The following is a 19,860-nucleotide window of genomic DNA, read 5'->3' on the forward strand; positions in this document are numbered from 1 at the left end:
TAAGACGAGTTGAGTTTATTAATTCTAGTGTGTCAAATCCTCTATATGCTGTATGAGACACAAAAATATAAGTTTCTGGATCTTAGCAAAGAAAATTTTATTATGATCAAGTAATGGTGATTTAATAGTCCAACTGAGTTTTGTTTCCATACTTAAATTCATCTGTAGCATATAAACACAACACAGGACTACACTTGTGTTGCAGATGATGGGTGGGTTTATTTTTTTGATGAACAGCAGAACATATATTCTTTTTCATATTTTAAAGTGAAGTTAATAAGATTTTTTTTCTTTCTTGACCTATGAGACTGTCATTTTGTACCTAGATCAAATCAACACTGGTAGACATAAAAAAAAATAGTGTATATTTTAAGGAAAGGCTTTGGTTTACATGGAAGGTGGTGACAGGGATATCCATGAGGTTATGAGGCCAAGGTGTGATATTGGCTGTCAGGAATATCTGTGGCCATGACATGGTTCTTATAGAGTGAGAATCCTGAGGAGAAGGGACCTGAGATTATTTGGGTAAGATAATGTTCACTGGGAAGAACTGGACTCCCATCCCGTTAGGCAGCTATTCTGTCTGAGACCCTGGTGTGAAGGTGCCCTGCTAGCTGACCACAGGTTGGGGTACTGATGCAGCCCTGTTGTGCTCAAGAGTAACATGATAGTATGTACACACATGCTGAGGCTGGGCTAAGTTCATGGGATCAGATCATGGACAACTTGAAAATGAATTGTCAGAATAGGTTGGAGAATTTTTCCAATGAGTGTATGGGCTAAGTATGAGCTTGTCCAAGTGGGAAGGGGGCCTAGGCACAGCTTTGAGGACAGGGACAGGGACAGGGAAGGGTGAACTGTGGTTCCTCAGCATAGAGCATTTTTCACAGCCATGGGTAGAGAAAAGTGAGACAGGACCTCCAAACTGAGGATGGGGGTTGACAGCAGATAGAAGGAACTGATTCCAGGGATAAGCTACTTCCATTAGTAATACCCAGGTTGCTGTTTGTCTCTGGACTCTTCCATCTTATCTTTGTGATCCCTGCTTCTTTTTGCATCGCAGCAAGTCCTTGCAAATCAGTTGTATTTAGTTTTAAGAGCTGTAATCTCTTTCTGGTAAACCTTGACAGATATACATTGGGTCTTGAGAATGCCGTGGCTGGTAGTCATCCCCTGTAGACCCTCAACTCGTACTACATGAATTTAGAGTTTTTATTTATGTAAGGAGTTCAATATGCACATATGGCTTGGGCTGACCCCGCAGGCACCCACTCTCTGTTCACACACTTCCAGAAGTGGTTGCTCTCCATCACAAAGTCCAAGATGAAACAACACATGGTGTTCAGGTCCAGGCCAGACGTACTCAACTTCAGCACTGGGAACATCCTCCTGCTGTTATTGGTGACCACCACCTGGTTGGTGAGCTCTCTGAAGTGCAGCCACGTCTAACTTTTCTTGGTTGACACTGGGGTCACCCTTCTCCCGGCCAGCCTGTAGCTCTCACTCCAAGGAGCTCAGCTGGTGGTCCACTCTATTGCAGGCTATTCTACAAGTTCTGGACACCAAGGGAGCTTGCCGTCTTGCTGACACTTCATGGCCCTCCAACCCAGACTTACTTACCCAAGAGCCATATTTAACTCCTTTCAACAGCCACTCTTCCAAGAAAAGGAGCAGCAAAGGTCCGCAGTTCCCAGGCAGAGACCTGTGAGAAGGAGACTTGAAGGTAGGGGAGGGGCAGAGGGGTGAAGATAGAGGATATTCCCCTTGAACTCCTGCAAGGCATGACTAAAGTAGGTCTTTGTGGCATTGGATTTGCTTTAAACCATTAAAAATCAGACTATTGACTAGCACACAAATATTTATAAAATATACAAATAAAACTATTGATATCTTTGAAGCCCATTTTTAAACAAAAGGAACATTTTAAGTGTGTCAGGATATAAATTATGGGTACCTCAGGATTATTATAACTTTTCTATAACATTTTATTAGATCTGTATGCCGTTTTTAAAAATGTTGGCCACTGATATTTGAAATTTGATAGGTATTTATAACGTTTCCTCAAAGGATTCTTATGACAGCTGAAATTTTTGACTATTTAGACAGACACTTTTGGCTGGCTACTCGGTAAAGTACCACATGCTGTGATTATTACTTTTTGTGCTTTCCAAGTCAACAACCGAATGCCTGTGAATCTGACCTGCACAGAGTAGTTATTTTGGTTCTTTAAACTGCCTGCCAAACTGTTGCAGTAGCTTTTTGATATGGGCAGATGGCCACTTCAAAACAAATCAAAATATGATATTTGGTCCCTGAACTTACCTTTGAATTCAAATCTTTGAATATGAATGCTAGCTCAGATTGAATTTTGGGTCTGACTAATTGTTTTGATGTTCTTAGGCAGTTGCATGAAACATATTTGATCAAATAACTTAACATGGACTTCACTTCTTATTAGTTGTATAATATCCCTTCTGGTGTGTTAAATGCAATAAAAATTTTGAGGATATATACTAATATGTAGCTCCTATCCAGCATATGATGAACAAAGTATGTATTAACAAGAGACATCAATCCATTTCTGAGGTTATGCACGTAGTTTACTGCTGAAATGCGGTAAAACTTTAAAATTTGTAATTTCTGGTCAGAGTTTATAAGAAACATGAATATGAGCAAAATAGGTAAATTTAGTGTTTTTTTTTAACAAGGTAAGTATGGCACAGACTTCAAACTATAACACAGATTTCAAGCAAACAAGGGTAATTACATTGATTTAAGCAGTTCTTTCCCATTTATTCATATATTTTTTGGTCTTAATTCAGACCTAGCTTAATTCACCCCTCCCTCCCTCCCTCCCTCCTTCCTTTCCTCCCTCCCTTCCTTCCTTCCTTCCTTTCTTCCTTCCCTTTCTTCTGTTCTGCCTTTCTTTCTCCTATCTCTTTAAACTGCAGTCCTGAGTAAAACGGATGGTTTCAGATTAAACTACTTAATTACAACTAAATAGCCACTTATGTCATTAACCCAGCATACTTCCCTGGGCTACTCAGATCCAAATGTAGATTTCATATTTTCAATGGAACAATGTTTGTTAGAAAATATATTTCATATTGTATTATAATCTTTATAATGAGAAAAATGCTAATTAAAACCAAAACCATTAGTCACCTCTAAGATTTGAAATATGTGAAAAGTTTGATAACACTCTGTTGGTGAGGCTAAGGAGGAAAGAAGCAGTCTAATATTTTGTTTTTCAAAATGTAAAATGGGACAACATCTATGGAGAGGATTTTATCAATATCTAACAAAATCATAGCTGTATTTGGCCTTTGACCTATCAATCCCTCTTCCAGGAATCTGTTCCAAAGACCCAAAAAGTACACTGACATTAGTTTGAAATGACATGTGTCAAATGTTCTTCAATGTAACATTATCGGTACTAGTAACAAAATTGAAATCACCCCCAAAATCCAAACTTCTAACATCAAAATCCAACAGTTGTATAAACTGCAATATATCTACACAGTGGATTACTATGTACTTGTGCAAAGCAGTTGGGAAGATCTCTACAAAATGGATTAAAGGGATTATATATTGTATATTTTGGAGTATAAATTGTTAAGTGATAAAAGGAAGTTGCAGAAAACTGTGTATAGTATGTCACCTTTTGTGTAAGAAACCCTCCCTTCCTTCCTTCCTTCTTTCCATCCTTCCTTCCACCCCTTTCTCTCTCTTTCATCTCTGTTTCTTTTCTTTCTTTATTATTTCACAGTTTGTGCTTTTTTTTTATATTTGCAAAAATAAATAAGGGAAGGAGAGAAGAAAAACTCAAAAATCGTTCCCTATAAAGTAACTGTCTCTCCATTCTTAAAAGTGGGATGTTGAAATCGTCTACTATTATTGCACTTCTGTCTATTTTTCTAGTCAATTCTGTCAGTGTTTGTTTTATATATTTAGGTGCTCTGAAGTTGCATGCATATATATTTGTAATTGTTATATCTTCCTGGTGATTTGACCTTTTATTATTATATAATATCCTACTTTGTTTTTGTGACAGTTTTTTGTTCAAATTGACAATAAATTTTAAGCATAATTAACTGTCATTAGCACAAATTCATGAACTGTATCTTCACTTTTCTCATTTTTTGAAACCTTATATTTATAATTGTAGATATTCATATTTGATAAATAAAATTATTTATAAGGAATTCAAGTTATAAATAAATGGAAATGTATCATTCAATTTTTTTTTCTTGCTAATGGAGGAAATTAAGCAAAACTAAGATTTTTAATTCATAAATATGGCAATAAAATTGAACATGTATTTAAAGTATTGAAATAGTATAACTGAAGAATAAAAGAAACATTATAATAAGTGCTTTATTATCATTAATGTTAAATTCTTTTGATTACTGATTTTAATTGAAGATTTAAGAAATACACTATAAAAAATAAAAGTACATTATAAATATATTTGCATTATAAATCTATATTTAAAACTTGTAAATGTTGATAGAACTAATTGTCCTGTTGAATAATGGAATAGAGTTCCTCATCTAATTATTTAATTTTTATGATCCTTGTGAAATAACAGTTAACTATTTGAAAGGTGCTATTCTTTTTGTATGTGTTTTACAGAAAGAAATTGTATTCTGTCATAGCTTACATTTCTAAATTCAAAAAGGCAAATATTTCAAGACCTTTATTATCTTGATCATTTTGACACATTTAAAAAATCATCCAATTTTAAGAAAGATGTCCTTACCAGGAAATGGTAAGTTCTACTGACAAGTTAAAACAAATGATCAATTATTATTTTTAATTATACTTGTTACTGGGAAAAAGAAATTGTAGAAAACTAGTCAGAGAAGAAAGATTATATCCTTTAATTTGTAATAAATTTATTTGTAAAGATGGGTGATGTGATGCCTAGCTGTGAAAATAAGTAACATGGCAAGTAAATATTAAAGCCATGGAGGTGATCTAAAAATACTTGGATAATTATTGCAGATTATATAATTGTGGGTTTCTGGGGTAGGATTGGAGGTACCAGCCACTTTCCACTGGAAACAAAACTTCAGTGACTTATATTCTATTGCCAGAAGAACTGGGGAATTTAAACATAGAAATAGAGTAATTGGATGATTTATTTCATAAGCATACATTTTTAAATGTTGCTGATGACTTTTCTTGAAAGTAAAGCCAGAAGGATTTTAAGATTCTTAACTGTGAATATTAGAAATGATTATTATAATACTTTCCATGATAAAATTATTTGAAACTTACTCTTGTATATTCCCAATGAAAGGTGATTCTTATTTTTTTACTGTGGCTAATTTAATGAAATAATATTTTATACAAAACACAATTTTCCTAACTTGGAAATTATAATTAATTAAATTAAGAACACATTTGAGTTTTGAGTGTGGTCATTTAGACTGTGGGCATTATCAGGGCACAATAATCCACTTGGTGAAAATTTAGTCTAGTTGAAGGCCAATTATTTTACTTCCTTGTAATTCACATGATATGTGCTTGCAAATAGAAGCAGCCGCTAGCCAAGTAACTAGGGAGAAACAAAGAGCCTTGGGTGGGTGATATTTCAAATTCAACAGTATAAAGCAAAGAAAAATAACATATTTTAACACATAAAAAATGCTAGAAAAAATGTTTATATGCATGATTCCAGTTTGATAATTGTTTCTACTCTAAATTTTTTTCATATCAATTCAACAATAAGTACCTTCCTATCATATAAATCACTATCACTTATAAGTAAGTAGGGTTGTAGTTTTAAAATATTTGTTTTTATCAAGTAATATATGCTCATTAAAAAAAATCACATGTTAAAGAATGTTTTATATTAAATATCAACAGAGTCAGACCACTTCTTTACTTCTAAGTCTACCCTCCAGATAAGTTCTTCAAAATTGTTTATATTTTGGTTATTTCCCTTCTCAAACAATATATAAGATACTTTCTGAATTTATTAATATCAGATAACATTTATTATTCCCCCAGTATCAAATATAAATATTTAACTCACTCAGGTCCTCTTCTCCAACTGTTTTAGTCAATTATGTTATTGTTTTGGTTTTTCTGTCAATTATCTTTAGTATAAACAATGTAATTAAACTCAATCATTTTCCTATAGTCCTTTAATTCAGTTTTCATACTTTATATGACAATTTTAATGCTCTTGCTTCTCTATCCAATTTTCTTCACAATCTACTTTGTGTAAGTTACACTTTTATCATAGCTCTTGGATTTTCATTCCATCCTTAAACATAGCATCTTCTTTCCATGGCCTGAAGATTGACTCAAAATTGAAAGTCAATAAACAATATTTTCATCATTATGGTTGCAAACATATTGAGCAATAAAATACCAATTATCTTCCCATCTTTAGGAGTTCAAATCCAAATGCCCCTTGCGGGAGAATGTTAGGCTGAAAAATTTTCCTCAGTTGGTAAAAAATCATTTAAAATTATATTTGGAAAATAATTTCCATCCTCAGTTTCTGTCAATTTTGGAGGTTATATTGGCCATTTAAAAATTGCATGTACTGCTTTTATTCTCAACATTTTTCAGTTCTAAATCATGCTTATCATTATGTTCTACTACCTTTATTTCTTAAAAGTACCTGTAATGATCTCCACTGGAATTTTATTACCTTCTCTGTTGGGTTTTCTCTTTGTCTTTCTTTTATTATAACTTTGTTTTGCTTAATTTACATATTAGTTCCTTTTCTTCCCTTAAGCTCATAATGAAAGATCTTCATAAACTATGAAATTAGCAAGTAACATTTCTGAGTCTTAAGCACTATAGTGTTGATTTTATAGCTTAGGAGTTTCTTTAATCTCCTAAGAAGGAAATATATACATATATATACGTGTTCCCCCACCTGATTGGTAAATAGGACTGTCTTCTAGTTAGGTCTGTACTCAAGTGGGGTATTATAGGATGAGAGGCTACACACAGTAATCTCTTTTTTTCACCTGATCATAGCAGTCTGCCTCACTCTTGGTAGCACAAGCACCAAACTGACAAAGACTTTACTATGAATCAACATTCAGACTATTGATCTTATTTAGGATTTAAATGTTGTATTTAAATTTTAAAAAAAGTTTCATTTTGATGTAATTGTAGGTTCATTAGCAGTAATAAGAAATAATGCAGAGGGATCTCATGTACTCATTTCCTAGTTTCTCTCAATGGCGACATCTTAGATTATAGTACAATATCACAACCAGAATATTAATTTTTATGTAAGATGTGTGACTTAAGTCAAGGCTCAATTTTTTTTAACGTATCAGATTGCTCTAGTACCATTGGTTTAGAAGGCTATCTTTTCTCCATTGAATTTTTCCTTTCACTTTTGTCAAAAATCATTTGGGCATATCTGTGAGTTTATTTCTGAATTTTCTGTTCTCTTCTATTGGCCTATGTATCTATTCCTCCACTCACACCACACAGTCTTGATTACTAAAGATAGTATAAAGATGAATTGGGAGATTGGAATTGACATATATATACTACTGATACTACGTATAAAATAGATAACTAATGAGAACCTACTGTGTAGCACAGGGAACTCTACTCAGTGCTCTGTGGTGACCTAAATGGGAAAGAAATCCAAAAAAGAGAGGATATATGTATACGTATAGCTGATTCACTTTGCTGTACAGTAGAAACTAACAAAACATTGTAAAGCGACTATACCCCAAAAATTAAAAAAAATAAGATAAAGCAGTAATAAAAAAAAAGATAAAGAAAAAAAGATAAGGCTTAAAATTGGGTAGACTGGCTCCTTCTGCTATATTCTTCATTTTCCAAATTCTTTTAGTTCTTTTAGTTCCTTTGCTCTTTTCCATATATATTTTTAAATAATCTGGTCTATACAAAAATTCTTGCTGATGTCTTGATGAGAATTGTTTTAAAATTAAATATCAATTTTGGCATAATTGAAATCCTTACTATTATGACCTAAATTGACTGTCCCCAAAATTTATGTGTAGAAGTCTTAACCCCCCAGACTTAACAATATGAGAATGTGACTATATTTGGAGATATGGTCTTTAAAGAGGTATTTAAATTAAAATGAGGTAATTAGGAAGGGCTCTAATCCAGCCTGATTTGCAATTAGGACACAGACACACATAGAGGAAGACTGTGTGAAGGTACAGAGAAGAGATGGCCATTTAGGAGCAAAGAAGAGAAGCCTTAGGCAAAATAAAACCCTGCTGACATCTTGCTCATGGACTTTAAGCTTCCAGGATTGTGAGAAAATATCTTTATTTTATTTATCCTACCCAGTCTTTGATATTTTGTTATGATAGCCCTTGCAAAACTAACAGTTACCAAGCTGAAGCTTCCAATCTATAAACACTGAATGTCTTCCATTTATTTAGAACCTCTTTGATTTTCTTCATTAGTATTTTATAGTTTTTTGATGACAAGTCTTGTAAATATTTGATTATTTGGATATATTTCTATATTTCATTTTTTGAGTGATTATAAAAATCTCACTGCCCATATGTTAATTCCTAGCAAATAGGTTTACAATTAATATTTTATGTTTGTTTTATATCCTGTATCTTTGTTTAACTTATTAATTCTAGAAGGGTATTTTTTTGAGTATATGTGTATTCCTAGACTTCAGTTTGTATATAATCATATCATCTGCAAATAGAGACAATTTTACTTCTTTCTTACCTACATATCTGTCTTTTAATTATTTTTCTTGCCTTACTGAACTTGCTAGAACATCTCATACTATGTTAAATGAGTGAAGTGAGAGTTAACATCCTTGCCTTGTTCCTGATCTTGAGGAGGGAAATAATTCAGTCTTTCATCATTAAGTATAACGTTAACTTTGGGATTTTGGGTTTTGGTTTTCTTTTGTTTTTGATTTCCATAGATGCTGTTTATCAAGTGGAAGAAGTTACTCTCTATTCCTATTTTTCTGAGAGCTTTTTGTTTGTTGTTTTTACAACATGAATGGTTGTGAAATTTGTCAAACCCTTTTTCTGCATTGAATTATATGACCATGAAATTTTTTTTTCTTTAGGATTGGGTAAATTACATTGATAATTCTTGAATATTGAACTGGCTTTACATGCTGAGAATGAATATCAATTGGTATTGGTGTATAATTATTTTTATATATTGCTAATTCTATTTATTAATATTTTGCTAAGGATTTCTACATTTATTTTATGATGGAAATTGGTCTGTAGTTTTCTTTTTGTGTATTGTCTTTTTCTTGTTTTGGTATTACTATAATAATACCGTCATAGCAATAGAAATAAAAATCTTGTATTTTACTTCAAAAACTGTGATCCTCATGAACAAGATCTGTGATTTCTGTCATTAAAGATGTGGGGATAGGGAACTAACAAGCCATTATTTTTAAGTTTAACACTTGTAATTTATTCTCTGGAATGATATGATAATTTATCATATGTGATTGCCAATAGGTGCATTTTACAACTACAGTAAGGGGTGGTGGGGAAGTACAAAGAGATTCTTCTAATACCAGACACAAAACTGAATTTCTGTGTAATTTAGAACAAATTGATTTAACCTAATGGAATTGAAATTTCTATGCTGTAAAATGGGAATTATGATGCCAACTATTAACAGTATTGGGTAAATCAAATGAAATAATATAAGTAACATCTTGTAAGAAAATAGATTTTTTAATAAGCTCGGTGAGAAATTAACTATATCTCTATTCTCTATCTATTATCTATAGAAATAGAAAAAAATAGAAAGATGGATGTGAGCTGGGGATAAACAGGATTTCCATTTCCAACATCCATCATGTCCTTAAAAGAGAATGTAGACTAGGTTTTGGTGGGTTTGACAGGAAAGTCAGAATCCAAGTTGCTCATAAATATTTCACAGGAAGGACATAGATGCTGCTTAAAGTTCTTTCTGAATGGTGTTAGGTGACTTGATTATGAAAAAGCTTTGAGCTTAGAAAAAATGAGCTTTGCGTATTGACAAGAGTCCTCACATGGGAACAGAGTCAAAATTAACAGACTCTGCAACCCAAAGGAGGCTGGCTGAATATTCCCGCTACCTTTGCTCTGATCATGTGACCACCTCACGTTTCTGTCACTTTCATTAAATAAAAATTAATCTTAACATATTTGGGCAGGAGTCGGGGTGGGTGTCTACTCTGTCAATTTAAAAAATATCCTTTAGTTCTCATCACCTAATCTGTTGATTTCAGCTCCATTTCCCCCCTTTTCTTTCTTTATCACTGCCTAGCCTTGTCCCCTAGGAGTTTCAGACCTTGTTATTCATAAATGGCATAACTTCGTGCACGCTTTTCCTTTTTACTCAAAAGTTTTCTTTAAAATCAAAGGATTACTTGGCTGATTATAAAATTCTTGCATCACATATTCTTCCTCTCAGTATGTTTTAGATACTGATCAAACTGTCTCCTTGCATGAATATTACTGTGAAGATGTCGAATCCATCTTGATATTTCACACTAGCAGGGGGCATGAGTTTTTCCCCTCCTACTCCTAGGATTCTTTCTTTGTACCTGAATTTTAACATCCTTACCAGAATATGCTTTGATTTGGAATGGTAGGTATGAATGTTAGGTTTCATTATTTCTTGGAAATCTATGAGCCCCTTCAGTCAACACATCAACTTGTCTTTATTTCAGAAAAATGTTGAAAAAATTATACTTTAGACTCTTTCTATATTTTCATTTGCTTAGTTCTTCTTAAAAATATCAATAATGCATGTTAGATATACCTTTTCAAAGTCTAGTGTTCCTTCCGTGATCATGTTTACATTCCCCTTCTCTCTCCTCACTCCACCTCCCTCCCTCCCTCTCTTTCTTTCTCTCTGAGTCACCCTCATAACTACTTATAAACATCTAACTTTTTCCACCTATATCGGGCATTTTTTCTCTACACTGGCTTTTCATTTTTTGTCATATTGTGACATTTTGCAACTCAATTCCATATTCTTTGAACATCCTATAAAGTCTCTTTGGAATACTTTTTTCTCATTATTCAAATTTCGCTTATTACTTATAAAGATGATATTATCTATAAATGCTGTGAGAATAATGAGAAGCACTTCTTTCATTCCTTTGTTTTACTGTAACCATCTTTTCATCGGAAATGGCCATTTACTGATTTAAAGAAAAATGTTTTGCGCATAGAGCACATATCATTTTCTTCCCAAGTATGATCCATCTTTGAATTATTTTTGCTGCTTGCCAGAGATGTTGGCAACTGTGGTAACTGGGACTATCTGGGGCGTGGATTCAGAGGTGTTGACTCCAAACTTTTCCTGAACAAATTGCTTGGGTGACAGAAAAATCTTCTTTGGTATTCAGCATACATTTGGTGGATGTGAAAACCATTCGGTATTTAAGGATGGGGAAATTTATAGCTGATCACGGGTGACTACAGTGATGGAATGGCTAAAGGTGTTAAGGGAAGAGGAGGGTTGTTCTTCATAGATCAAGAAACTGTCACTGCCTTAGGCTACAACTCATGTGACTGTTTTCACTCCAGAGCTGCTGACAGCATGAGGGGTAAGCTCTCTGTCTGTGTCTGCTACTGTTAGAAATGTATTTTGCTGTTAAGCAAAAACCAGGAGCCTACTCTCCCATTGCTGCTAAATTACTCTCAAAATTGCTGACATTCACTGCTGCCTAAAATCACCTTTAAAAAAACAGCTTTATAAAATATAGGTTAAATATTATAAAATTCACCCATTTCGTGAGCATTTAATTCAATAAATTTTTGTACATTGCAGAGCTGGTCTGCCTTTCTTTGCCTCCACCCCTGCATACTCTTCTCCTAGAATGGAGGTTCCATGCCAAGAAGAACATGAGCAAGATGCCTTCTTTTGTCGTTATGGTACTGCTACTGTCACAGCCCCTAGGTGCTGAAAGAAACTGAAATAGCAAAGTAATATTCTGTTTCTTCTTTCTTCCTTCTAAATTTTATCTAGTGCCTCCAATTGGCAGAAACCAAGAGAAATTCAGAAAGCTAGGGTGTCTGAAATATGTGGCTTGCAGGTTTATCCCTCAGAAGTACAGAAGAAAGTGCAGAAAGGAAAGTGTAATATTGACTGCCCATCGTATTGAAAGCGAGAGTGTCCAGAGCACCCCTCAACTTATAAAATCATGGATTGCCTCCTCTATTCCTGTCTTAGCCCATTCAGGCTGCTATAACAAATTACCGTAGACTGGGTGACTTATAAACAACAGAAACTTATTTCTCACACTTCTGGAGGCTGGGAAATTCAAGATCAGGTGCCAGCAGGTTTGGTGTCATTCATTCATGAGGGATCTGCCCTTATGATCTGATCACCAACCAAAGGCCCCACCTCCAAATGACATCCCACTGTAAATTAAGTTTTAACATATGAATGGGGGCACTAACATTTAGTCTATGGCAATGCTTTTCCTTCTCTCCTCTATTCAGCTTTCAGTGAAGCGACTTTCAGGCTAGGAAAGAAAGTGTACAGATGGTTTTATTTATTTTTATTATTTATTTATTTTTTATTTGCCAGGTATCTGCTTTTCTGTCGCAAATATCTGGGTCCCAACAGGATGTATTCCACAGTACCCAGAGCCTTCCTATAACTCTTGATGTCTTAACTGTCATTTTGTAGAGATTATGCAGAATAAGATACTTAATTTTTTGGAAATGTAGAAGTATCTTGGAGACTGAGGAAGTTTGTGAAAATAAATATCATACATTCTTGTTTAGGTTAATATTTCATATTTTTTGGCTAGTATAATTCTATTTGTATCTTGAAATTTTTTTTTTCTGTTATATTAAAGCTTGAATTTTCTACTATTCTTTTGTTCTTTTGGGCATTTGCCAGGGGTTGAAAAGATGAGATTGAAATAAAATGCTTTTATTCCACTGATTTTTAACAGAAAATTTGCATTCTCCACTTTCAGCCTGTCTGAAACCAGTTTCTAATTGTCTCTCAGGAGAAACAATACTGTTCCTTCACCCAGTAATTTTTGTTGTTGTTGTTGTTGTTCCAAAGTTCATATCATGGGTCTGTCACAGAAGCAAAATTATAAATTGCAAGTCATTAAGGTATGGTGAATGCCCATCTGTGTAAGAACATGTCAAAGAAATGTTTACCCAGTTGGAATATCACTGGCCAATCTACTATCTACTAATGTATATAGTATGTGTATTAATATCCTAGGGCTGCTATAGCAAAATACTACAAGTATATGACTTAAAGCAACAGAAATTTAGTTTCTCACAGTTCTGGTGGCTAGAAGTCTGAAATTGATGTGTCAGCAGTGCCAGGCTCCCTCTGGAGACTCTCGGGAAGAATCCTTCATTGCCTCTCCCTAACTTCTGATGATCACTGGCGAACACTTGGCGTGCCTTGACTCACAGTTTCATCCCTCCAACCTCTGTCTCCACCATCACATGGCCCTTTACCCTGCGTGTCTACCTCTCTGTGTCTCTTTCTCCTTATAAGGACACTAGTCATTGGACTCAGGGCCCACCTCAATCCAATGCGACCTTACCTTAACTTGGTTAAATCGCAGAGACCCCGTTTCCAAATAAGGTCACATTCACAGGTGCCTGGGTTCAGGACTTCAATATATCTTTTGGGGGGACACAATTCAGCTCACAACAGTACTAGATATTATTAGTAGCATGGAGCTGGAAGATCTGGTAGATTTTTAGACCAATGGCAGCCAACATACAGTATATTGATATTTATATCAAACTGACTAAAATTACCTAAAAATTTCCAAAAATGAATAAATCTTCAACTTTGAAACTACTCACCTGCTTATTCCATTTTCTATTCAAAATAAATATACAAAGTATGATGTGTGTGTGCGTGCATGTGCTATATGTATCTACATGGATTTATGTGTAGGACTTTTCAAAATCCTCATTTCTAATTTACAACTGTAAAACTGAATTCTGAAGCTTAGACTAGAAAGAAATCAGGGTTTCACGTTGAGGTGGTAAAGTTACACATACATCAATTCTGATAACTAAATTATTCAACCAATTACTTTTTTTTCTTTTTTTAATTGAGATACAATTGACATATAACACTGTGTAATTTTAAGGTGTACAATGTGTTGATTTGATGCATTTATATATTGCAATATGATTACCACCATAGTGTTACCTAACACCTTTAATGTGTCATATAATTATCACTTCTTTTTTTGTGATGAGAACAATTAAGATCTAGTCTCTTGGTAACTTTGAAGTTCATAGTACAGTATTGGTGACTATAATTACTATGCTCTACATTAGAACTCCAGGACTTATTTATCTACTAGTTGTAAGTTTGTATCCTTAAATAACATCTCCCCAATCCCCCAACCTTCAGCCCCTGGTAATCACTATTCTACTCTCTGTTTTTACAAGTTTATCTTTGTTAGAATCCACAAATAAGTAATATCATACAGCATTTAATCTTTCCCTGTCTGACTTAGTTCATTTAGTATAATAAAACAGGGCCCATCCATGTTGTTGTAAATGGCAGAATTTCATTTTATCTCATGGCTGAATTATATATATATATATATATATATTATAATTATAATGTTAATTATAATATAATATAATATAATTATACATATACATACATATATATTTTACATCTTATTTATTCATCCATTGATGGACACTTCAGTTTTTTCATATCTTGGTTATTCTGAATAAAGTTGCAATAATGACAGAAGTGCTGATACCTCTTTGATAACCTTATTTTGATGGGAAAAGAATACTCTCTTCAACAAATGGTGTCTGGAAAACTGGATAACCACATGGAGAAAAATGAAATTGTACCTCTATCTTATACTCCTCATAAAAATTAACTCAAAATGGGCTAAACACTTAAAGATATGACCTGATACTATAAAACGTCTGGAAGAAAACATATAGGGAAAGCTCCTTAACATTGATCTTGGCAATGATTTTTTGGATTTGACACCAAAAACACAAGCAACAAAAGCAAAAATCAACAAGTGGGACTAGATCAAACTAAAAAGCTTCTGCACAGCTAAAGAAACAATCAACAAAATGAAAAGGCTACCTACAGAATGGGAGAAAATTTTTGCAAACCATATATGGAGTAAAGGGTTAATGTCCAAAATATATAAGGAACTCATACAACTCAATACAAAATAATCCAACTAAAAAATGGGTAGAAGAACTAAGTAGACATTTTCCTAAGAAGACACCCAAATGGCCAACAGGTACATGAAAAGACGCTCAACATTCAATCTGGAACAATTCTTGAGTGTACAAATCCTTCACCTCCTTGATCAAACTTATTACCAAGAATTTTATTCTTTTTGATGCAATTGTAAATGAGATTGTTTTCTTAATTTCTCTTCCTGATAGGTATTATTAGTGTATAGAAACACAACTGACCTTTGTATATTGATTTTGTATCTTGCAACTTTACTGAAACTGTTTATTAGTTATAACAGTCTTTTGGTGAAGTCTATTATAAATATTATATCATATCATCTGCAAGCAGAGACAATTTAACTTATTATTTTCTGATTTGAATGTTTTTTATTTCTTTTTCTTGACTAATTGCTCTGGCTAGGACTGCCAGTACTGTGTTAAATAATAGCGAGAACAGGCATTCTTGTCATGTTCCTGATCTTAGAGCAATAGCTTTCAGCTTTTCATCACTGATTATGATGTTAGCTATGGGCTTGTTATATAAGGCCTTTATTATGTTGAGATAAATTTCTTCTATATCCACTTTGTTAAGAGTTTTTTATTATGAAAAGATGTTGAATTTGTCAAATGCTTTTTCTGCATCTATTAAGATAATCACAGGATTTTATCCTTTATTTTGTAATGTGGTGAATCACATTGATTAATTTGCAAGTGTTGACCCATCCTTGCATCCCAGAAGCAAAGCCCACTTGATCATGGTGTATGATCCTTTTAATGTACTGTTGAATTTGATTGACTAATATTTTATTGGGTAATTTTGCATTTATGTTCATCACGGATATTGACCTGTAATTTAATTTTTTTGTATATCCTTGTCTGGCTTTGGTATCAGGTAATGATGGCCTTGTAAGATGAATTTGAAAGTGTTCTTTCCTCATCTATGTTTTGGAGAAGTTTGAGAAGGAATTGTATGACTTCTTATAATATTTGGTAGAATTCACCAGTGAAACCATCTGGTCCTACAACCAAAGATAGGAAATCTGAGAGGAATGAAATATTATGATAAAACATCATATCCTAATTAGAGAGCCTAATTGAAGTTGGGGGACAAAGTCTTGGTTTCTGTGGCAGTAAATTACTCTTAGTTTGAGTAAGAGCTTCTCACATACCACTATGTTCTATTTAAACATGACTAGGATTTCAGGTGATCTTATGACCAGAGCTACTCATCATCAACTGGGCATAATCATATCATTAAGCCATAAAGTCAAGTGGGCACAGCAGAAGTTGACTATATAATGAAAATGATACATTCAGAATTAGGCCAAACAGTTATGAAAGGATCCAACCAGCTGCATGTATAAGTCACCTAGATTCCTGAGCCACCTACAACAGTGTGGACTGTTGCTTTTTCACTAACCCTCTTGCCTTGAGTCCATTCAAAGATTGTGGATGGATACTAATTTTAAATGGTCTCCATGATGGATGGTACTCGTACTTCCCCTCTCTTAGAGAAGAAGTGATGGCAAATTTTTCTCCCAACAACGCAGGACCCATTTTGTGACATGAGAGCTAGAACTACTGGAGGAATAAGATATCTTAGTGTTACAAATGGTGGACTGTTTCTATATACCACTGTAGGAGCTCTGTTTTACTCACTTTCATTCCAGCCACCACTGAAGGGAACTGTTCTTCAGCATACAAGAGTCTTGCCTCAAATCACAACAGTTGACTTTTGCCCCTCACCACGTGGTTTCTCTGTTGACTCTAAGGCATGAGGTAAGATATAACCAAAGGTGACTAGACCAACTCATTTCAGTATTTCCTAGTCTTTCCCATTTTTAGCACCAAAAGGCTCTCAGGACCTCCTCAGTCCCAGGAATACCAGGATATTTAATCATTCTAAATACAACCTGGCTGCCTCACATAGGCAACATATTATGCAGTAAATCTTTGAAAAACTTGCAATGGGAACTGATGGATCAATGATTTTTCTTTTTGCTCCTTGGTCCTGAAATACACTTCACACTGCTTCTCAGTCCCTTGGAATCATGGAAGTAGCAGACCCTAGTGATGGAAATATTTGGAATATCTTTCTTTCGGCCCTCCCTTCAGTTCTGTTTCCTTCTGCTATTTTTCACCATTGTTCCCTGAGATCACCTCCCCAATAATGTATTCACATATACCTTTTTTTAAACTGTTCTTTCTTAGCGAGTTGCTATAAGATGCATGCTGTATTAATAAAATACAGTTATACTTGGATTTGAAGTACTAAAGGAAGCTGAAATGATAGTGAAAGGCATGGTGAATTTTAGATACGAATGTACGTTTTTCAGATATAAGTTTCTTCTAAATGTTACTTTGAAGTTAAAAGAAAGTAGACTATGAAAAAAAATTTAAGAGTTCAGAACATTATCTTTTTATATATATATAAAAAGATGCATAATTTGAATTGGGATTGAATCCTTCTTGAAAGATCAGAGAATTAGATCACCTACCTTTCCTCTCACATTTCCACCCATTCTCTTCCAACTTTCATCATTTCTGTTACTTAAATTTTTCTGCTCTAGCCTTAAATTCCACAGTTGTTTTATATAAATTATATTTTAAAATAGACTAAAATCCTTTCACCATATAAGGTCAAATAGAGATTGCTTTAGGATCTACATCACTTCATCCACAGCTGTTTTAGAAATATTCTAACAATTATAATAAACATAAAAAATGCCAGAATGTTTCTGATATTTCCTGTTATTATATCAATATCAATTCAAATGTACTGAAGTCTTACATTTCTTAGTTTTCCTTTGTAGTGAACATGTTGGGTCCTTATCATAATTCAGCAGGACCACCAGTTTCTTTGTCAAAGCTTCTCCAGTCATGAGTTACTTTTTCACATTTATGTCTTAGTTCATTGGATTTAATTGTCTAGTTTTTTTCCCTCTTTGTTTTTAATATTTGTGAAAGCCATTTGCAGGTGTCTGAGTTTCTGCATGTTTGTGAGTGCTTGAGTGTTGCTTTTATCCAGTTTAAAAAAAAAAAAGGCTGGGTAGAAAATTTTTATTTCACACTTTCTCTCAGAACTTTTCAGACATAATCCTTCTGTCTTCTGTGAAGAAATATCACATTAGTCCTTTGCTTGCTTCTCTATGAGTTTTTTGTCTGGTTGGATTTTGTCTTCAAGAAAGACCAGTGGGTGTTAGGTTTTATTTTTTAGCTTTTCAGGTTTGACAATGTATATGTTCTGGTTTCATAGTTGAACAACACCTTAACTAGGTATAATATAGGGTCATATTTTATTTACCTGAAGAAAATGATAATGGCTCCTTTATCTTCTGGCTCTGAATGGCACTCACAAGAGATCTGTGCCCAGTTTGAATTTCACCTCATGAAATCATATCGCTTTTTTCTGCCTGGTTGCTTAAATTATTTTTTATTCTTGAACTTCTACAACTTAAAATGGGTATGTCTTGGTGTCAGTTATCTGTATCATTTCCCAGTGTGCTCTTGTAGGCTTCAAATTCAGTTATTTCCTTCTTTTATGAATTTCCTTTCAGAAAAAAAATGTTATTTTAAAACATTTTCTTCTCACTGTTAAGGTGTCTAGAAATAACAATTGTCTTTCAATTGGATGATTTTTTCTGTCCTCATTATCTGTTACCTCTTCCTAATTTCTTCAAATTATATCATTTTGTAAGTTTTTACCTTTCTTTTTGTCAGCGATTCCATTTCAGCTGCATCTATTCTCTTACTTGCCATGTCTAATCATTTATTAGTTTTGTGTGAGATTTGCTTTTTTCTCCATGGGCTTCCTTTTCAATTTTGAGCCCCTGTTTATTGGGTTTATTTTATCATTAAGTCTCTACGGAAATATTTCTTCTGTACCTTGAATTAGGTTTTCTCTAATATCTGGCTCTTTTCTGTCTTTTTCATGCTAGGTTTTCTTAAAAAAATTGAATGAATATTTTTCTGTAGTTATCAGGCAATTTCTCTTCTCCTTGGCCATACTTGTGGAAAGCTCTGTTTGTTACTTAGTAGGAGTCTAAGATCCTACTATTTGCTGCAGGACAGGTGAATAAATCAAGAGACCAAGTGTTGGGGCAAGGAATAGCAACTTTATTCCAAAAGCCAGCAGACTGAGAAGATGGTGGGCTAGTGTCCCAAAAAATCATCTTACTCGAGTTATAATTCAAGAAGGGGAGGGTGTGTGGTGGTTGTGCAAACTTCTTGGTGCCTGAATCCTTTGTTCTTGCAGCTGTCCACCCAGTTCTGGTCACAGTGTTCCTGTAAACTTCCAATACGACAAATATTATTCTCTGCTCTGCAACTTTTTAAACTCTACATGAATGGAAAAGTGTTATACCTTTACAGATCAGAGCCTTGAGAATGGGCTATCATGTATATTTCAGGCTCTAAGCAACATTCTTTTAGGTATTTACTTGTAGCAAAAGCAATAGAACACAAAGGTTAAAGTAAAAGAAATAGATCCAACATGGAGTCAGATTTGTTCTTTCCTATTACATGTTCACAGGTTCCATTTGCTAGCATATTATCATTAGTTTTCCTTGACCCTCCTTTTCTATCTTAGCTGAGACCTATCCTTTATTCTGTTTCTGATTCATTCTGAAGCTTACTTGGAAAAGCTGGGCATTCCATCTTTTGTGATACTGTTAATTAT

At 33.9% G+C, this 19,860-nt stretch overlaps 1 pseudogene; it reads right to left on the minus strand.

Annotated features, from left to right (window-relative positions):
- Positions 1 to 517: 517 nt before the first annotated feature.
- LOC118892028 lies at positions 518 to 18,941 on the minus strand (annotated as a pseudogene).
- Between the last annotated feature and the right edge of the window lie 919 nt (positions 18,942 to 19,860).

The sequence above is a fragment of the Balaenoptera musculus genome, chromosome 3 (genome assembly GCF_009873245.2).
Source record: "Balaenoptera musculus isolate JJ_BM4_2016_0621 chromosome 3, mBalMus1.pri.v3, whole genome shotgun sequence".
NCBI lineage: Eukaryota > Metazoa > Chordata > Mammalia > Artiodactyla > Balaenopteridae > Balaenoptera > Balaenoptera musculus.